This window comes from Canis lupus, chromosome 16, assembly GCF_003254725.2.
Source record: "Canis lupus dingo isolate Sandy chromosome 16, ASM325472v2, whole genome shotgun sequence".
NCBI classification, from domain to species: Eukaryota; Metazoa; Chordata; class Mammalia; order Carnivora; family Canidae; genus Canis; species Canis lupus.
The window spans coordinates 6712033-6732732 of NC_064258.1; the positions used below are offsets into that span (position 1 = coordinate 6712033).

Below are 20700 nucleotides of genomic sequence, written 5' to 3' on the forward strand. Positions count from 1 at the left end.
GTATAAAAGCTTGTATTGGATGAATGCTCCTAGTATTAGAGGACACTACACTACAATCTTGAGTATCACACACATTGCAATTATCTAAATCTTTCTTAGCCATGACATTTGTAAAGTTGACTAAGTTTAATAGGTCATATAAAAATATCATTTAGCAAACGTGGCGTGACGAGGCCACACACAAACACAGGGCAACAAGTCTAATTATTCTATTGTTACATCACGTAATTATCCATGATCAAATTATAGATTGTAGAAGGGATAATTATTCCTAATGGCGTTCAAAAGCCATCATTTTCTTTCACTCGAATTTAGTAGGAACTGAGTGAGGTAGCTAACTAGCAAAAGGCACAGCAACACATTCTGATTTTTGGTAATTCATTCTGAAGACGAATAATCATGGCACATGAAGTTTCCTATGAGAATCTATGTGCCTTGTGATGGATTTCAAATAAACTAGCAGAGCAGGACGTATTATAGAATTCTATACCCAATAGCCTGCAATAGCTTTTCACACAATTGCTAATAGTTTAAGAGTTGAACGATAACAAAAAAGAGTGAGATTTGCTCTTCTTTTTCTTTTTCTTTTCTTGTTTGACTCAAAAATTTAAGATTTTAGGATAGCTTCTTTGGTGAATGCCTTAGATTCTGAATACCCTGAAGAAGATTGACTTCTGAGAACACCCAGGAGAAGAGTGACAAAAGTTTATCCTATCAGCATATTTACAAAGCAACTCTCCTTCTACTTTACTTTTTCTTTTTTTTCCCTTTCTTCTTCTTTTTCTTTTCTTTTTTTTTTTAGTAGTGATAGTAGAAAGGATGGTGGATTCAGTGCTACTTAAAATGGGGAATTACTCTAGTTCACATTAATTATATTGACATTATTTTACTGTGTGTCCATTCCTATGTGATCTGCTTTGTTACTGATAAGTGTATTCTTCACTTACATCACTTAGTCTATTTTTCCAAAGGAAAACATTTTCATGTCTTTGTAAATAAATGATTAAGGCCTTTAAGACTGTTTTTGTTGAGACTGGTAAGTTTGTGTATGATTATGATGTGTGCCTTTCTCTGTGATCTATGGTTTTTCCATCTGCTAAATGCCATTGAATAATTTTTTAAAAAAAGACTGCTAAGAAACTGGTTGGCAGAGAGACAACATTCAAGCAATAGCAGTTAGTGTCATAAGACAGTGTTTTTGGTTTTTTCCTCTGAGCAGCTGCTTGAATACTCTCCTTGAGGAAAGTTGTTTTGTTTTGTTTGGAGGAAATGTGTTGTTGGTTAGCTCTGGGGGGTTAGCGTGTACTCGGGTACCGTAGGATGCTTCCACCTGCCGCTCGTCAGGTTGACTGTCATTCCCTCAATTTTTAAAATAAATTTATTTTTATTGGTGTTCAATTTGCCAACATACAGAATAACACTCAGTGCTCATCCTATCAAGTGCCCCCCTCAGTGCCCGTCACCCAGTCACCCCCACCCCCCACCCACCTCCCCTTCCACCACCCCTAGTTCGTTTCCCTGAGTTAGGAGTCTCTCATGTTCTGTCTCCCTTTCTGATATTTCCCACTCATTTTTCTCCTTTCCCCTTTATTCCTTTTCACTATTTTTTATATTCCCCAAATGAATGAGACCATAAAATGTTTGTCCTTCTCCGATTGACTTATTTCACTCAGCAGAATACCCTCCAGTTCGATCTTTCATCCATTTTGAGTTTATCTTTGTGTATGGTGCAAGAGATTGGTCTAGTTTCATTCTTCGCATGTGGATGTCCAATTTTCCCAGCACCATTTCCCTCAATTTTTTTTTAGCTGAATATTGTATGCATATGTAAATTTGGATATAGGGGTGGGAGCAGGGCTGAGCTGCTTTACACAATAAAGGGATGAGTGTTTAGGGGTTTGTGTTTAATTCTTTTTCAAACAGCAATTGGATGGAAATTTCAGAACACCAATGAAAAAGGAGTGGTCAAGGGACTCGAACTTCCTTTCTTCTGAATTAAATGTACTGGTGGAAGGAGATGTAGTTGTCAGCTCCACTAGTTCAGTGCTGGGCTTCCTCGGTGACTGATGGGTGACAACACAGAGGCACCGGTGGCCCGTCGGTGGCCATCTGAGGTTGGGTCCTCCAAAGGCTTTAAAGCTACCACAAAAGAGAAAGTGTATCATGGTCATAATTATTACTCTGCCCAGGGCAGGACCTTATGTGTACTTTCCAAGTGTATTGTGGGAAAATCCATGAACAACGATTTCTGCTTTTTGAGATATTAAAGAGTGACTTTCTTTCTAACCTGCTAACTGAAGCAGATGTGTAAGCAAACAAGGTTCCCAAAGAAAGTATCGATAGGCTTTTTAGGAAAAGGATGCAGTGACCCTGAGTTACTTTTCTTTAGATAATGATTATCATCTCTTCATTAAGGGCTCTGTTCCTTTTCCCAAAAACGTAAAAAATCACCATATACCTTTGCCTGGAGAGCTGTGTGGAGATTTTCACGTGGAATCTGAGCTAGAAGGAAGAGGACCCAGAAATAGAAAAGACACAGTGAAGCTGGACCATGTGAGGAGTGGGAAGGTGGAGGGAGACAGGGACAGAGACAGATAGAGGGAGATCCCAAGGCAAGCCATGTGAGTGTGTCTCCACCTGCAGATAACCTGTGGTCACCTCCAGGTCAAGAAGCTCAGTAGACAGGTAGGCTTATCTCTCTCTTTACTTTTTACCAATTTGATATAGATGAGTAGAAGGATCTTGGAAGTTATGTTTTTAAAAAGGCAGATGGGAAAAAACAGCCACTCTTGAGTCTTTGAATTACTCCTTGGAGTAGTGGAGAGGTAACCGTCACCCAGAAACAACCAGTGAGGACTTCACATAGCAAGAAATAAAATTCTACCATGCCTGTGCCACAGTGAAGTTTGGAGTTTTGCTTGTGACAACAGCTAATGTGTCTCTAATGTCCTGTGCTGGTACATGGAGAAAACAGATCATGCTTGTGGGTGCTGAAGTCATAGGATCAGAGAAAGCAGTTATCTAGGTCGTATTAAGAGGCCAGGAGATTGAACAGAAATTTGAATTGGAGACACTCAAAACCTCCAATGTCATCCACTGTTGCGGGGCTCCTCCTATAATGTCTACGTTTCAGAGAAGGGAGGTAAAGAAAGCATTAGAGAACGCAAAACACATCTACCTCGGTCCTGGCTTCTGTAGCTGGTCACAAGGTTTAAATTCATAGTCATTGTAACCTTCTTTCACCTGCCAGTCCACTTTCCCTCTACCCTCCACTGGCACCTCAGCACGACTGAGTTCCTTCTTGGGATGCATCACGTCTATGCATTCCCAGAGGCAGAGGGCTGAGTCTATGGGGCCCCAGCTTCATTGGGTTGCTGCAGTTTTTGTTACCTAGAAATACTGGACAGAGGAACATATCCTAGGGAATTCTCTGCGTTCTGGGCTTTGTCCAGCTTGTCACTATTATGCAGTAGCCACCAAATTTCCCTTGGGTTGTGGGGATCATTCATTGAAACTGAGATCACGACCACTGAGATGATGAAAACATGTCAAAAGCATTTACCCACTATTGCTTACCGTTCCCCCTCATGTTATGCACCTGTTTAGGGGTGTTTGCTTGTTTGGGGTCTATATCTATATTTTTCCAGTTTTTCTCTGGAAATTTTCATGTAAGCAATACTTTTTAATGTACATGAACTCTTTCTTCTTCTTTGGTGTTTGTTTGTCTTTACTTCATCCTTTCTCTAATCAATGAGTGCAATATGTCCTCAGATTTTTCTGAAAAGAAAAAAGACACTTGGAATTAAATAAATGTCCTTGTCTTTTTGGGATTTATCTCTGTTCCCTGAAATCTGTATTTCGTTCGATTACCTTGGTCTTTCCCTTTAATGTTGCCACATAAGTAAGAGTAGTTAATGAAACAATCCTCCAGTTTTTAATACCTCAATCCAGTAGAAATCGTTTTGTTTTGTTTTCTGTTCACATGAAGGCCATTGCATATCTTCCTGGTCAGGAAGCTCACTGGGGCAGCTCTCCTACAGAGGTGACTCAGATCCAGGAGGTCAGTGCCCAAGGCTCCCCAAGGCTGACAGAAAAGGTGAGAAGAGAGGAGGATCATATGTTGGAGATTAGGAGTTTGGGGCCAAACCTGCAAGCGTCATACGCTTCTGCTCACATTCCACTCTTCAGAACTAGTCATCTGGTCTCCTTGAGACCCTAGGGAATTGGGAAATACCATTTTTCCAGAATCCCAAGAGGATAATTAAATGGTTTGTTAAATCCACAACATTCTCCTTACCACAGCTGTTTTCTTTTTAAAACCAAATGTCTCCTGATACTGTTATCCAACCACGTTTATGAAAAAAAAAAAAAAGTTGATTATTACCTATCACTGACTCACGTTTTCTGCGAAGTGCTGGCCAGTTCCCTGCATGAGAAGACGACCGCATGTTCTCTGTTTTTGGGTGTGGTGGGTGGACTGGCAGCCTTTGCTCTCAGATAAGCAAGCGGGCAACCCTTTCTCTGAAAGCCACTGCCCCTCTTAGGTTCACAGTTGAATTCTTTGGAAGCTGTGTTTTCCGGCTTCACATTATAGACATGTTGTCTACACCTAGTCATACACATACGGAGGTCAGAAGGAGACTCTGACCCAGCAGCCCTTGAACACACAGTTCTTCAACCAACTGTGCTAAGTTCTCTCTCATGCCCTGATCATGTCCCTGTGGATTGAGGGAACCCTGAAAATGGCCCCCACTCTCTGCTTTCTCTGCTACCTGTCTAAGCTGCGTTTCGGCTCTGATTTCTGTATCACGTTGGCCATAGCTGGTTTTGATCTCTCAGAAAGGCATAAAGTCTTGTTTTGTTATTTCCTTTTAAGCATTCAGCAATTATATTAATTTCTTTTCTTTTGTGCATCTTTACCAAAACCTATACTTTGATAGTTCGTGGCTTTTTTTTTTTTTTTAAATAAGGAGAGGTCAATGATTTTTTTCAATCTGTTGTCTTAAATTAAAAGCTATATGTTTTTCACATAGCAATAAATGGTTTTCCACGTGAATACAATTATTTTCTGTAACACTAAATGATCTCCTAAGACAAGTTTTGAATTATGAAAATTAGTCCATTTTGTGGGCCATAATGTGTCTTCTGACTTCCTCTGGTTGAATATTTAGCTTATTTCGGTACTGTTTCTGACAATTATAAACAGCTCTGCAGGGGCGCTGGGGAGGCTCAGTGGTTGGGCGTCTGCCTTTGGCTCAGGTCATGATCCTGGGGTCCTGGGATCGAATCCCTCATCGGGTTCCCTGCAGGGAGCCTGCTTCTCCCTCTGCCTATGTCTCTGCCTCTGTGTCTCTCATGAATAAATAATAAAATCTTTAAAAAAAAGACAGTTTTGCAATGGACATTCTTGCACTTGGGATGTGAAATATCTGAAGATTTTCTTAGATCACATTCCTTGAAGTGGAATTGCTGACTCAAGGGTATTTGCTTTTTTAGGACTTTATATATATATAACGAATTGCCCTCCAGAAATAGCATACTGTTGTATAAGCTCATCAGCTGTTCATATTATCATTTAAAAATATTTATCAATGTATTTATACTAATAGCAGTTACTATTGGGCATATTGGTTTCCTCAACTGTAAAGTATGGTCTAGGTATTGGGAATCTTGTAAAGATTAAACGTGCACCTCAGGCATGCCCACCACACACTAAATATATGATACATTTTGTTTTAAAAATGATAAGTTATTGGGAGCACCTGGGTGGCTCCTTTGTTGAGTGTCTGCCTTTGACTCAGGTCGTGTTCCCAGGGGGTCCTGGGATGGAGTCCTGCATCGGGCTCCCTGCAGGGATCCTGCTTCACCCTCTGCCTAGGTCTCTGCCTCTTTCTCTGTGTCTGTCATGAATAAGTAAATAAAAATCTTTAAAAAAAAGAAAAAACAAAAATGATGAATTATTAAAAAAAGAACCAGCTGGCTGTCTTTCAGGGTCATTATGAGGATTAAGTGAGATAATATGTGTGAAAATACATAGAAGGGGCATATATGTAGTATGCAAGTGCTAAATTCCCTGTCCTTCTAATCCAGGCTTCTTGAATGCGACAGTAATTGAAATCCCAAAGCCCTAGTTCAGGCACAGAAAAGCAAGCAAATCATGCGGATAGCATCTGAGCTTGGGGGTGGGTGGCAGGACCGACCCATCACTGAAGAAGATCAAAGACACCAACAAAGGATCGACTTCAGGCAATTTACTTCCCCTTGGCCAAGCATTCAGATTTCCTTTTGATTACAGATTTATCTGAGCATCTGTGGGTGAGCAATTTATCCACCAGATTGCCATTGTCTCCTCCCTCTGCTCCATTCCTGTGGCTAAGTGATTTTCTGCTCTCCCCCACTCCCACTGAGTCTTTCTATGAACATGACCCAGGGATGGGGAGAGGACACATTTCCGGTTCACTCCAGAACACTGGGGGTCTTGATAACAGTTGGCAGGAAGGGAAGGACAGAGTTTTGAAAAGAATAAAGAGGAGAGAACCAGCCAAATAAACTGGGTATTGAAAGGGACTACTTGGGTATGGAAAGATGAATATAAAATTGTTAGAAAGTTAGGTCCAGAAATGATAGAACAAAGAGAATTTGGGTGGAACAGAAGAACGGTTGACCAGGTATGCTTCTGCCTTGAACTTTTCTGTAAATTCTGGGTCTTGGCTACACGGAACATTTTGTGTTAAAAGCCTTATTTTCTTCTTCCTCTTTTCTTCCTTTTCCCTCTGCTTTTCCTGTCCTGGGGGTAGTCAGTTACGTAAATCCATTGTTTTACATAGACAGTTCAAATAAAATACGTTTGATTAGGAATAAATGTCACCAAACCCATTGACATGGTCATTGTGTCCTTTGTTTCCTATGTGTGTGTCCTGAAATCAACTGGCACCTTCTACGTTGTTGCCTTGTGAAGTAAAGGAGCCAGGCAAGCGTGGAAAACAAAAGCGTCCTTTCTGAGTTTATATCAATTAGGTTATGCATTCTTCTGCAGGTAAGAGATGCTAAGTAAACATGATTTAAACAAACAAAACATTGTTGCTTTCATTTACATAAAAGATGCCCAGAGTGAGGCAGCAGAGAGCTAGTAAGTGGTTTGACTGCAGAGTGGTTTGGGCAAGATCAATGTTTCTTCTCTTTTACATAGAAGTCTGAATGTCAGTAGTTCAAGGCAGCTGTAGAAACTGTAGAAGCTACACGGTGACTAGGACCTAGAATAATTTTCTGCTTTGCACTCCCTAGAGCACTAACGATCCAAACATGAGTGAGGGCGTCCCACTCAGGCACAAAGGAGCAGGATAGGGGAAGGCAGCCAGAATGAATGTATCCACTTCCTTTTAGGACTTTTAGTGACAGTTGCAGACCACACTGGAGCTTACATCCCTAGTCCCATGGCTATGCCTCGCTATAAGCAAATCTGGAAAATCTGCTTCTTTAATTCCAAATCTCCATATGCTCACCTAACTTTTTTTTTAAGTAGGTTCCATGCCCAGTGTGGAGCCCAATGCAGGGCTTGAACTCACAACCCTGAGATCAAGACCTGAGCTGAGGTTATGGGTTGGATGCTTAACTGACTGAGCCACTCAGGCACCCCCATATGCCCAACTAAATTTAATTTGGGTTTCTTAGAGTAGAAGAATGGAGAGCAGATATTGGGGGACAACTAGTAGTCGCATAATTTACTTGGAAGACAGCATGGAAAAATAAACTGAAAATATGATAATTTATCAACTTATTTAAAAAATACCCAGAATTCTAATTCCAGTAAAACCAATAAGGTGATACAAGAGAGTAACTGTACTGATACCTGTATGACTTTGCAGAAAATAATTATTTCTGAGGTCATGATAACATAAACAGTTTTAACTTTTCAGCTTTTAGAGTTGACTTTATAGACGAAGCACATAATGCTCAGTTGTGCTACAGAATAGAATGTAAATTGTGTCAACCTCGATTAAAGTATAAGTAAAATTACAGATGACAAATTTGGTGCATGGAAGGAAGGAAAAGAAACAGATGAAATTTAGGACACCAATGACATCACATTATGAAGTAAGGAGTCAACAGAGAGTATGGATTTTTACAGGATAAAAGAAATAAAGATGTAAGGATGTGTCGATTGTGAATATGTTTTGGAGGTACAAAAGTAATCAATAGAGAATTTATATAAATAATAATATAATTATGTGGGAGTATTGGCTTAGTGAAGAGAAGGGATAAGCAAACTAAATATTCATCTGTGAAGACAATACCATCACACTCTGGTTAGGTCCTCCTTCCCAAATGATGATATCAATTGGTTGATATGACCGCAGCAGAACCCTTCTATGGACTCTGGAGTAGACAAGAGGATGTCACTGTGATCTGAGTGGATGATACAAAAGTTATATGCTGGATGAATGGATGAAGGAACAAATGAGTGGTTCTGAATTCAGAATTCCTCTCGTTCAAGTAGATGGCTCGAGAGCATGTCTCCAGAACCTGTGATGATTTTTCATTGTCGAATCTTAAATTTGTAAACTGGCATTCTAGTTTATCAAGCAACCTTTGAATGTGGGTAGACCATGATAGATTCAACCACCTTTTCTGAGCTGGTACAAATTTACGAGCTTAGAAAGCTTGGGATTGCAGCTTGGGCCTTGATGACTTCCATGAGGGGTACGATGCCACAGAGAAATCGTTTGGTGGCCCACAAAGCAGAGGTCCTGGAGACGTCATCCCTCTGTTACTTCCTTCTCATTATCTAGGCAGTGTGTTTTGTTTTTGTTTTTGTTTTGTTTTAAGGAGTTAAACCTTCACTCTCCTAAAACTGGGCAAAGCTGGTTTCTTTAAAGTTGTCTTCTACCATTGACCAACTGATCTTCCTCTCTGTACTTGGACATTTTGTGAGTCCTTTCATATTCCTCTTTGTAGCCAAAGCTTCATTTCAGGAAAGAATATTTTTCTTTCCTTGCTAACATCCACTCCTGTCCCAACTGCGCCTTATCTTAGATTCTCAGGTCCTAGTTTCTTAGTCCGTGAATGCTTGGGTTCAAGTCCTAGCTCCACCACTACCAAGCTATGGGTGTCAAATGATGCAAATTACTTAACAACTTTAGGACTCCTTATTTTCATCCATAAATATAATGGACTCGCCTTGGTAAGCTAGGAGGCCCTCTCATTGTTAGAATTAATGAATCTGTAGGCTCATAGGTGGGCTTCCCTAGAACTGACAGTTCCCAATATAATCAACTAAAGAGAAGATTTTATTATTTTATTTTTACATATGAATTTTAAATTTATGATTTAATTTTTTAAAAATACTTTTAAAGTATAATCATTTAATATTTTTACTTATAATTATATTTATATAATTCAAGGGTTCAAAGTGACAATAATTGTTTTGTTTATTTATCCTAGAGACAATGGTTAATACTATGCGATAATTTCCCAAGTTAGGAGCCAAGTGTCCCCCCTCTTAAAAGCCCTGTTGACCAGTGCCACTCCTTTAATGAGATCCTTATAATCACTCACATTCCCCAGACCTTCACCTATGTTTGCTGCCCTGCCTTACCTGGAAACTGCTCCTAAAAAGGCCTGGCCCTCTGCCCTCTGCTGGCTTGGTCAGTCTTGCACCAGCTACTTTCTAGCTTCCTTTCTCTCCTCCCCCTATCCCTTCCTTCCTTCCTCCCTCCCTCCCTCCCTCCCTCCCTCCCTTCCTTCCTTCCTTCCTTCTCTTTCTTCCTTCCTGCCTACCTTCCCATTCCCCTCCATGCCTTTCTATCTGTATTTGACACACTCAGGCTACATTTTATCTAGTCATATGTGTGTCAGAAGTCACTAACTTATTTATCTATATTGAGCACATCTTCAGAATACTGCCAACATCTCACAAGCTCCTTACCTCTACATTCAGTTTCTTTACCTTCTTTATTTGCCTTCTGGTCTCTCTAACAGATTCTAATGCTCTCATAACACTGGATATGAAACATACAGAAATGTTAGATATGTGCCATTTATAAGTTGTACAGCACATGCGCATTACAAATATCTTGCAATTCCTTCCTGCTTGGTTTTTCCTTCCAGTGAAATCTTTGAAGTCTAGCTAGGCCAGTTGTTCTCATACCAGCTTCTTCTTCTTTTTTTTCTTTCTTTCTTTTTTTTTTTTAAATCTTTGTCTTCTTTTCCTTTACTCTCCCTGGACAAGGAGATGTTTTTTGGAAGAAATATGGGAGTTCACTTGACCTAGAGGAGCCTCTGCTCTTAGTGAAAATACCACAATAGGGGCTTCTTCTGCTTCATGTTTCACTCTTCCTTAATTATAGCTTCATTAGGCTTAAAGGTAATGGCCACACCTAAGGCTCTTATGAAATGTGCAGAAGCCAGCTCTCTCTCCCAGGGTGTGTGTGTGTGTGTGTGTGTGTGTGTGTGTGTGCATGTGTGTGTGTGTGTGTGTCCCACAGAGTGGCAGAGCTTGCTTCAACTACTTCACCAAGGACCTGAGGGGTGGTGCAGAGGAGTGCTGGAGGAGGGACAGCTCATCCCTAACAATGACCTTATACACCCATTAGGGGTCCTCACTTCACCTTGACTCCCTGTACCTTTCAACTCCTTAGGGAAGGAATATTAAACTTCCAAACACCATACCCTCACCATGCAGGAGCTCCTAGGTTATTCATTGTTCATCTTGCTTCCATCAGTCATGGGTCATATTAAATGTAATATTTCTATCCTTATGGGTAGAGAGCTATTTGAAATTTAAGCAAATATGCTTCAAATTTAGATATGTTAATGAGTAAGTCTCTGTAGACATACTTAGCGACTATGTACGTTGTTTTTTACTACTGTGACCAAATGAAATTATGGTGTCTTTAGGAGACTTCCAGCTTACGAGAAAAAGGTAGAGGAAGGTTCTTTGTCAAAGTGCATATCCCTAGGCCTACCTGAGCTCTGAGTATATCTATTACTGACTTCTAGCTACACCTAGCTACACCTAAATCAGTGGTGTTCCTTGGACAATATTCCTAGAAGTCTCGTTTTCTCACCTTCGGGTAACCCTCATAGTATGCTTCTTCCTAGCTCCTACATTTTACATAAACCTGTCATGGGTTTATGTCATCTTCTAGCTTGGGGGGGGGTTTGCTTGTTTTGTTTTACTATAATCAACTCTTCAAGCAGGTTGTCTCTGTGGCTATATCCTTAGAATCTTGTTTTGCATCTGGAATCATAGAATCTAGAATCATTCAAAGACTAAGCCTTATTGACTTAATATTTTAAAATGAATTTCAGTTAAAGAGATATAAAGAGATATTATTGCTCATGTAATCAAATCTATCCATTGCTTGTTGACTCCATGTTCTTGAGGAGGTTCTGAGTGTGTTTGCTGATCATTCTAACCCAGGGAACGTGCTGTCTATAACCGTGGCTGCTACATAGTAAGTATTCAATAAATGTTTATAGCAGTAGTAGTAATATTTTTGTAGTCTGATTCGACTCACTTTGTTTTTTTTTTTTTTTTTTTTTTTCGACTCACTTTGGATTTTTTTTTTCCTTTCTCATATTCCCTGACCTCTTCACAACACTCTTCCTTTGAGCATATTTGGATTCACTTCGAGACCCATTTCCTGAAATTCCCGATTTTTGTGAAATCCCCCTTGCCTTTCAAATATCTGAAATTCCTAACACTGCAAATGTATTTGCTAACAGAAAACTCAATCTTGTTGTTTTGTCTTTTGCCTGTTTTCCTCCTATGAAGAGGAAAATTAATTCATCTCTTGCCTCCCATCCGAGCCTTTTCTTGTTTCTGTGTCCCCCCGGGGAAGCAAAAGCGAGCATTTACCCTGATAACGGGGCACACCACCACCATCATTGGAGATTTGGAGTCAGACTACCTTGGGTTGACCTCTTGGCTCAACCACCCGTTAATCTTGTGACTGTGGGCAGGATTATGTAACTAATCTGTGCCTCATCTTTCTTATCTGTGGAGTGCGGTTGATAATAAAAGCCCTTGGAACCAGGGTCTTTATTAGGATAGAGTTGTTAAACATTTCCATAGGAAGGACAGGGCCCAAGGAAGCACCAACATGAATAGATGGTCGGGGTGAAGGGCAAGCCTCTGTGCAGCATCAGTGTGAAGCACTGCTGTTCCCACTCTCTGGTGACCAATAATGAAGTGTAGCAGCTTAAACACAGGTGCTTTGTAGTCGGTCAGCATTAGACAGAACCCAGATGATGCCAGTGTTGTGTGACCTTGGGCAAGTGACTTCGTCTCTCCAAGCCTCAATGCCCTTGTCAGTTGCATGGAACAGGATGATGCAGCTTGAAGGGCGATGAAGAAGGAGACAACTCGATTGCACCTGAACACAGCAAGGGCCCATCCTGTGTTCTCTGTTAGAAAAAAGAAATTGCCCATGCCTTCAACCTCATTAATCCACTAATTTTAAAACTCGTTTTGGGATTTGCTTTGTCATTTCTTTTCAATTTGCATATGCAGCTTATCATTTTTTTCCCTTAAGGCGCTTTCTTTAGTAACTCTTCTACTTTCCTGAAAATTTCCCAACCTGCTCTGTCTCAGCTTGCTCCAGTAAGAGAAACTCCATTATCAGGGAGCACCCACCTTCCAACAGAGCTCTGTAAGTTTCTGAGCGGAGCTGTGAGGCTTGGTCACATCGTCACTGTGCTCTTAGTAATGCAGTCATGAGTAAACACCCCTGCCAGGTCAAACAATTGTTGCTATTGACGTGACTCATCACAAGGCTTGCTTTGGGATCTTAGGGTGTGCATAGGAGAGAAGGGGTGCAAGGGTGTGCGCATGTGCACTGGCCTCTCCCAGCCTGAGTCTGATGGTTGGTCTTTGGGACACCTTGCTCTGGGAGTGACAGCAACCGGACGCCCTGGTTCTCCTGACTTTCCCCTGAATGGCTGTCCTTTTTGCCTCCTGCCAAGGTTTCCGTGATCCCAGGAAGCCACACCCGGAGCTCTAGGCGCCTGCTTCTCCCGCCTCTGCAACTGGGTCCCCACCCTCCATCCTCTTGGTAGCACCCGGGCTCATCCCCGTTGCTGTTGACTTTATGCAGCTAGTGTCTGCTCTGCTGTGCATATTTTTCCTTTTGTCTGTCTAGTTGTCCTCTTCTGCTACTGCTCCTCTGACTTTTCTCTCCTCCCGGAGAGCTCTCCAAGGTGGGCCCCACGGGAGGGCCCGGGAGGGGGGTGGCTGGAGCAAGTGCACTGGGGTACTTCTCCCGCCCTCCCACCACGCCGCGTTATTTCAAGTCCACACTCATCTTGAAACGGATCTCTACTGACCCATTTCACATGCTAGAAAGATTCAGGAGCAGATCTATGTTCTTTTTTTCTGGCCCCACATCCAGGTAGGAGCTTCCTCTCTCAATCCGTAGAACCCCTCCAGATCTTCAATCTCACACCACTGGGGCCAAGCACTGACTATGCCTTTACCTTACAAGACAGGTGGTTCTCAGCATCTTTTCTTTCAGCTTTTGCAGTCCACACATTCTTTCTCCCAGTCTTGGACCATTGGCTTGTGCGTTCCTTGTTCCTTTCACTTATACAGCAGCAGATGGACCTCCCGACTTCCTGTGGGTCTGAACTCTTCTGGCACCTTTTTTTAGATGCCTTTCTCAATAAAATATTTACTATTGAGAAATAGTAAATGGAGTTCGAGCCTAATGACCTTAATTCCTTTAGTTACTTGCTCAAAATAAGGGGAGTGAGACTCGGGCTCAGTCGATGGTACTCAACAGTGTTACAGAAATACATCTAGCTCCAAAATTTAAAACACTGCAAATCAAACAAAGGCTCTCTTGACAATTTTTGTTGCTTTCTTTTTCAGAAATAACTATTAGTGCCAGTCTGGCGTGCATTTTTCCAGCCCTTTCTTTCTCTTTATTTGCATCCCTTACTAAAATAAGCCACGTGGGGAATGTATAGCAGGCGCTCAGTGACTACTGGTTGAGTGAATGAGTGTGCATAGGCACACATAGGTATACATAGAAACTGCTTTGCGTGTGTTTTTGTGAATGTGCTTTGATATAAATCATATTGCTTTATACATATTATTCGGCAACTTGTTTTTTTCTACTTAACAGCATATCTTGGGAATCTTTCCATGGTACCGCAAACTGCCTTATTTCATTCAACAATACCGCTGCCTAGTATGGCATGTTATGGATAGTTACTTTCCATCCATTTACTGATGGGTATTTATGTGTTTCCTACAAGTTGCCATTTATAAAAAATGCTATAGCATAAATTTTAGCAAAACTGACTGCCTGCATGTACATGTATTTTTATGGAATTATTTCTTTGAAATGTAAATACTATGTGCATTTTTAATAAACATTGCCAACTGCCCTCGACAAAGATTATTGCCGCTTCCATTCTAGCTGTGTAAACTGAGTATGTATTTTCCCATACATTGGGGAATAATATCTGACGTTGGTATGCTCATCAACGTTAGATATTATTAATTCTCTTAATTTTGCCAATCTGATGAGTGAAATGATGTTTATTTGTTTGTTTTTTTAAATTTACCTTTCACCGATAATGAGTTAGATTTGGCATCTTTCAATATGTCTAGTGGCTGTCCTTGTTGCAAGTCTATCTTTCAGACATTCTTGTAAAAATTTCTTTTCTCCTATATCAGAGGAAGCACTCTCCCTCTCTTAGTACCCAAGAATTAATTTCTTCCTGCTTTCCTTGTTTCTCAATTACCTTCTCTCTTTGGCATCTTTCATTTTTCCGGTCCTTCGGTCTTTGCAGATTTCCTCCTCTACCTGATGAACACAACCAGATTGCAATTTCCCTGGGGAAAAAAAAGACTTACATTAATGCTACTGTCCCCTTTATCTCCCCTCTAGTCTCTCCACCCACCTGCCCTTTGTCACAGGAGTGCTCCTCATCTGCTGCTCTCACCGCCTCCCATCAATAATCCCAGTGATTCCACTCCAGATTTTATTGACCTTTTTATGGCCTTTAAATATTCTCCTCCTCTCTTTTTGGTTACCCTCTCCTCTGAGCTGCTAGGGGCCATCCCACTTCTCTTATTACATCTAGGACTACTTTCTTTCTATCTCAAGGTTTCTTTCCTTCCATTGCCAACAAATGTGTGGATTTTCAGTGATTCTTGTTTTTGGACTTTTGTTCTTTTCCTTCACTTTGGAGATCTCACCCATTCCAAACATTTCAACTATTGTTTCTGCCAAGGACTGCCACATCAGGACTGATATCTCATTAAAGCTCCAGTCTTTTACTTGGACTTTCCCCCCACTGAATTGGGACACAGTAACTACAAGATCCGAGCCCTAAATTACACTTATCACCCCCCTCCACCTCAACAATCCATGTAATTTTACCAATTTTTGTGGTAAACAACAGAGGGAAAAATCTTATTTTCTAACTAGCAGAATTCTCCATAGATAGAAACTTACTTTGTCTATGAAATACTTTGATGAATCACTTTCAGTGAAGGTGGTGGGGAGATATCAGAAACAATGAAGCTTACGTAAAACAAAGTCATGCTGGAACTGCTTTGCCAGTGGGGCTGACCCACTGGTCCACTTTGGTTTTGCTAGCTATGCTTTTCAAGAGCTGAGCTGTCTGGGACAGTAATGAGGATGGGAGCCGCTGTGGAAAGAGGAAGAGAAAGGTAGTTGGCATGCTGAATGGAAGTTTGGCTAAAGAATAAGCGCGTTGAAGAAAGATTTTATAAAGCTTTTCGCCTGGTATGGAATTATAGATTGGCACCATTTTTTGATTGTTACTCTTCTATCTTTCCTCTTGCTTTGTGTTCATCAAGAAAACTTCTGCTTCCTTATCTTGTTCTGCTGTGCAAAACATGTCTTTATTCTCCCTCTGCTTTTAAGATGTCTCTAACAATAGTCTTGAGCAATTTGTGGTATTCTTTGGAGTGTGTGCGTGTATGTGTGTGTGTGTAAGTGTTGTGCTTGGGTTTTGTCAGGCTTCTTGGATCTGTAGGTTTAGAGTTTTATCAAATTGAACATTTTTCCAGTCATGCTTTCTTCGAATTTTTTTCCCTTCTTTCCATCCCCCTCCTTCTCTTTTGCGATTCCATTTATATTAGGTGATTGAAGTTGTCCTAGTCTGTTTATTTTTCAAAAATTCCTTTTCCTTGTGGATTTTATTCTGGTTTATTTTTAATACCATGCTTTTTGAGTTCATGAATAGTTTTTTTTTTTTTTTTTTTCTGCAGTTCTGATCTAATCCAGTATTTTTTTTCCAGACATTGTAATCTTCCCTTCTAAAAGTTAGATTTGGGGCTTTTAAAAAATATCTTCTATGTCTGTATTTAACATCTTTCCTCTATCCTCTTCAACATATGGGATACACATAATAAATAACCTTGCTAAGGTCTTTGTCTTGTAATTCTCGTATCTATGTCAGTTCTGCGTTACTTTTGATGGTTTCATTTTTCTCCACATTATGAATTATATTTTTCAGCTTCTTTGCAAGCTGGGTAATTTTTTTATGGCATGCCACGTATTGAGCTTTACTTTTGTGTTGGGATTTTTATATTCCTATAAATATTCTCGGGTCTCTATTTTAGAACAGTTAACTTCCTTGGAAACAATCTGATCCTTTTGTGTCTGGCTTTAAATATTTGTTAGGTAGGACTAGACCAGCATTTAGGCTAGGGATAATTATGCTCTACCCCTGAGGCAAAGCACTTCTGAGTACTCTACACAATACTCTGTGAATTTTAAGGTTTTCTAGTCTGGCTGGTGAGAATATGCACTATTTCTGGCCCTGTGTGAAATCCAGTGTTCTCTTTAATCCTTTTGGGTGATGGTTTTTCCAGTCTCAGATAGTTTCCTCACATCCGTGCTCTGATCAGCACTCTGCTAAATACTAAAGATCTAAAGATTTCTAAAATTCTCTTTTTTGGGCAGCTGGCTCCTCTCTCAGCTCAAGGGGTTTGCTGGTCTCCACCTGGGTTTCCCCTCTGTGTGCCACAGCCTGGAAATTCTCTCAAATGAGCAGCTCGGGCAATTATAAAACTCACCTGACTTTTCTGGTCTTGTCTTGCTCGATGTCTAACATCTTAACAACTGTTGTTTTAGATATTTTGTTCCATACTTCATCTTGGCTTGAAGTAGAAAATCAGCTATTTACAAAAGTATTTTAAAAAATAAAAAATGTTGGGGTATCTGGATGGCTCAGATGGTTAAGTGTCTGCCTTCAGCTCAGGTCATGAGCTCCAGGTCCTGGGATCAAGCCCCAGGATGGGCTCTCTGACCAGCAGGGGGGCTACTTCTCCCTCTCCCTCTGCCTCTCACCCTGCTTGCTTGTGTTCTATCTCTCTCTCTCAAATGAATAAATAAAATCTTTAAAGAAAATTAAAATGTTTTAATATTTATCACATATGTGTATTATTGATATTCCATCAGTAATATTCTATAACTGGCTTATAGCCTCTCATGAGACCTAACTGTTAGATATTCAGAACTATCATGACCTAGTTGCTAAACTGTTGATAGCTTGAATTGGCTATCATGAAGGAAATGGAAAAAAGATTTTTATTCATGATATTGGTCAGTGCTATATATCCAAGCATTTCTTCTCCTTTTATATTATAGCTCCCCACCTCTCCCCAACAGCTACCTTACCAATCTATCTGGACCTTTTCTTTTTTAAAATTTTGCCTGAAATGTATCCTTAACATTTCTTGTAGTGTATGTCTCCTGGCGATGAATTATTATAGCTTTTGCAGGGTTTTTTTGAAAGACCTTTTCACTGGATATAGAGTCATTGCAGATGTAATTAGTTGGGTTAGGATGAGGTCCTATTGGAGTAATGTGGGCTCCTAATCTAATACAATTGGTATTCTTGTAAGAAGACAGCCAGTGAAGAGAGACACACACAGAGAGAGCATCACATAACAATAGAAGCAGAGCTGGGGATCCCTGGGTGGCTCAGAGGCTTAGCTCCACCTTCATGGTCCTAGAGACCCGGGATGGAGTCCCACATGGGGCTCCCTGCATGGAGCTTGCTTCTCCCTCTGCCTGTGTCTCTGCCTCTCTCTCTCTCTCTCTGTGTGTGTGTCTCTCATGAATAAATAAATAAATCTTTAAAAAAAAAAAAAGAAGAATAAGAATAAGCAGAGCTGCAGTTCCATAGCTACAAATCAAGGAGTGCCAAACATCGCCAGCAAGTCAACAAACAGGAACAGGCGAGAAAGGATTCCCCTCCAGATTTCAGAGGATGCATGGCCCTGCCATCATCTTGATTTTGGACTTCTACAATCTAGAACTGTGAGACAATGAATTTCTGTTGTTTTAAGCCACACAGGGTGTGGTACTTCATTACAGCAGCTCAAGGAAATGAATATGGAGGACTCATTGGATACCAGTTTCTTCATCATGGCGGGAAGCAGAAGTCCCCAAACTCCTTTAGCATTTGCTATCTAAATGACTTTCCCACCTTCTTAGATGGATAATAAATTATTGGGAGGCAAGTATCACATCTTATTTATTTTTTGTGTTTTCCATACCACCTATTTACCATTGAATTTAACATGCATAAGGTAGATATGAAATTTGTGGCTTCAAATATTGGGTAGGCAAAATAATTTTATTTTCTAAAATGAATATCATTTTAAGTTCCCATCCCATTGGGGTACATGTATTTATTAAGGGGTTTTTCTCAGTCAGATCATGCTTTTCTCCTTATCTTTCTTCCTGGTGGAAGCTAAGTTCTGGGGAGTTTACAAAGTGTCAAGGCATTGTCAGGGAGGGTACTTGGTCTTTGGTCACTGATTATGTTTTCTTCAGAATTCTCATTCATCCTGGTTTTCAGCATCTTTCCCCAATTATATCTGCTGCCTCACTGGTGTGGCTGTCCTTCAGTCCCCGTTGATCCTTGCAAGATGCTCTATGTCTTCCACATTTCAAGCAGGAGATCTTTCTGGGTTTAATGGCTTCTCTCACTTCATCTGTTTTCATGCGAATGAGAGCATGGCTATTCCTAATCTATCCTGAGTGCCTTGGGGGTCCTTCGAGACTATTTTGGGTCTCTCTGTCAAGAAGCATCATAGAGCCATGCATTTGCTCTCCATTGCTGCTATAATAAATTACTGGAACTTTAGTGGTATAAAACAACATACAATTAATAGCTTATAGTTCTATAATTCAGATGTTTGACATAAGTTTTGCTAAGCTAAGGTCAAGGTGTCAGCTGGGCTGTGTTCCCTTCTGGAGGTCCTGGGAGAGAATCCATTTCCCTGCCTTTTGCAGCTTCTAGAGATCATCTGCACCCCTTCTACCTTCAAAGCTAGAGATACAACAGCTCTCTGACTGTTTCTATTACCACATCTCTCTCTCTCTCTCTCTTACATTTTCCCCTTCTATGTTTACAGATTCTTGTGCTTATGTTGAGCACACCTAAATAATCCAAGATATTGTCCCTATTTTAAACAAAGCTGATTAGAAACCTTAATCCAATCTTTAACTCTAATTCTCCTTTCTTATGTAACCCAACATACTCACAGGTTCTGGGAATTAGGATGTTGACAACTTGGCAGGGGCATTACTCTGCTTACCACTCTACTTACCAGTCTGGTGTGAGTGATACGTAGGAACCCAGGGCCTGGTTCTTCTCACCCTGGAAATTGGCATAACTCTCCTCTGCAAGAAATATTGAGCTCCTGATTCTATACCTGTCTCTCTTTTGTTTTCCAGATCAGAATGTGGAGGCTGGGACACAGAGAAAGAGAGAGATTAGGGAAATGCAGGAATCCCTCTTTGGCTGACTCTCCTCCCTTTCCTTTAGCCAAAGTAATTTTAGCTTTTTCATAGAAGAACAAATAGACCCTGCAAGTATCTTCCAAATCCATCATTTAGGGATAGATTTCAGTTTTAAAATTAAAAAAAGAAGAGTTAAATTTATCATTCTCTTCACGTACAAAGCTTTATCCTGTCAGTAGCGATTCATTAAGAATCTAGCATGGAGAGAGAAACCCAACACGGTAACAAAAGAGTTTGAGGGAAGGCTTGCCAGAGAGGCGGCACTCACCTGAGAAAGTCCCAGAAGGGCAAGGAGACAGCAGAGCGTAGTTCAATCTAGCCTTCATTTCAGCCTGTCTGGTCAACACCTCCTCATCTGATATATGGCTAGTTCCTCTCTTGGAGATCAGCTGTAACAGAGCAGAGGAGTCATATTCTCAACCACATTTCAATATATGAATGACTTGAATGACTTGAATGAATAAGTGATATTACAGATGGGGATGAAGAGTGAGGAGAAATTTTTCTAAGGCAGGAGCCATATGGAAGTTGCTCCAAGCTACTGAGTTGCGACAATCATCAGAGAGTCAGGAGCCAGCTGGCTCCCCTGATCTGGCTGACATGTCTCTTCACCCTCCAGTCTGTTGTGCCATCTCTAGGGAGGAAGACCACATTGCTCTCTATGCGTAATGATGACACTGAGCCAATGCAGGCGACTGGTTACGTCAGCTGTCATGGGCTGTGCAGGACCCACACAGCCTTAGCTTGTGTGAAAGCCTGCCAGCTAAATGGAGGGATGACGTGGTCTCATCAAGAGCAGGAACGGTCCCTTCTCCCTGTATCTGCAGCCACCCTCTGTCTCCCTCCCTTCACTGGCTCAATAAAAATTCCAGGAGCAGACATGAAGGACAGAAGGGAAAGA

The 20700-nt window shown here is 40.8% G+C and overlaps 1 long non-coding RNA gene across 5 annotated transcripts; it reads right to left on the minus strand.

Moving 5' to 3' along the window:
• Positions 1-1509: 1509 nt before the first annotated feature.
• LOC112651015 (uncharacterized) lies at positions 1510-20530 on the minus strand. 5 transcript variants are annotated; one of them, XR_007402746.1, is made up of 8 exons: positions 20274-20530; positions 20068-20188; positions 19607-19748; positions 15468-15663; positions 14752-14842; positions 3871-4084; positions 3599-3777; positions 1510-2139 (listed from the first exon to the last, which is right to left on the minus strand). It is a non-coding gene; the product is annotated as an uncharacterized LOC112651015 (long non-coding RNA). The 5 variants fall into 5 exon arrangements; XR_004805727.2 differs by having other exon boundaries at positions 3577-3777; XR_004805730.2 differs by having other exon boundaries at positions 3577-3777; positions 3942-4084; positions 20274-20528.
• Between the last annotated feature and the right edge of the window lie 170 nt (positions 20531-20700).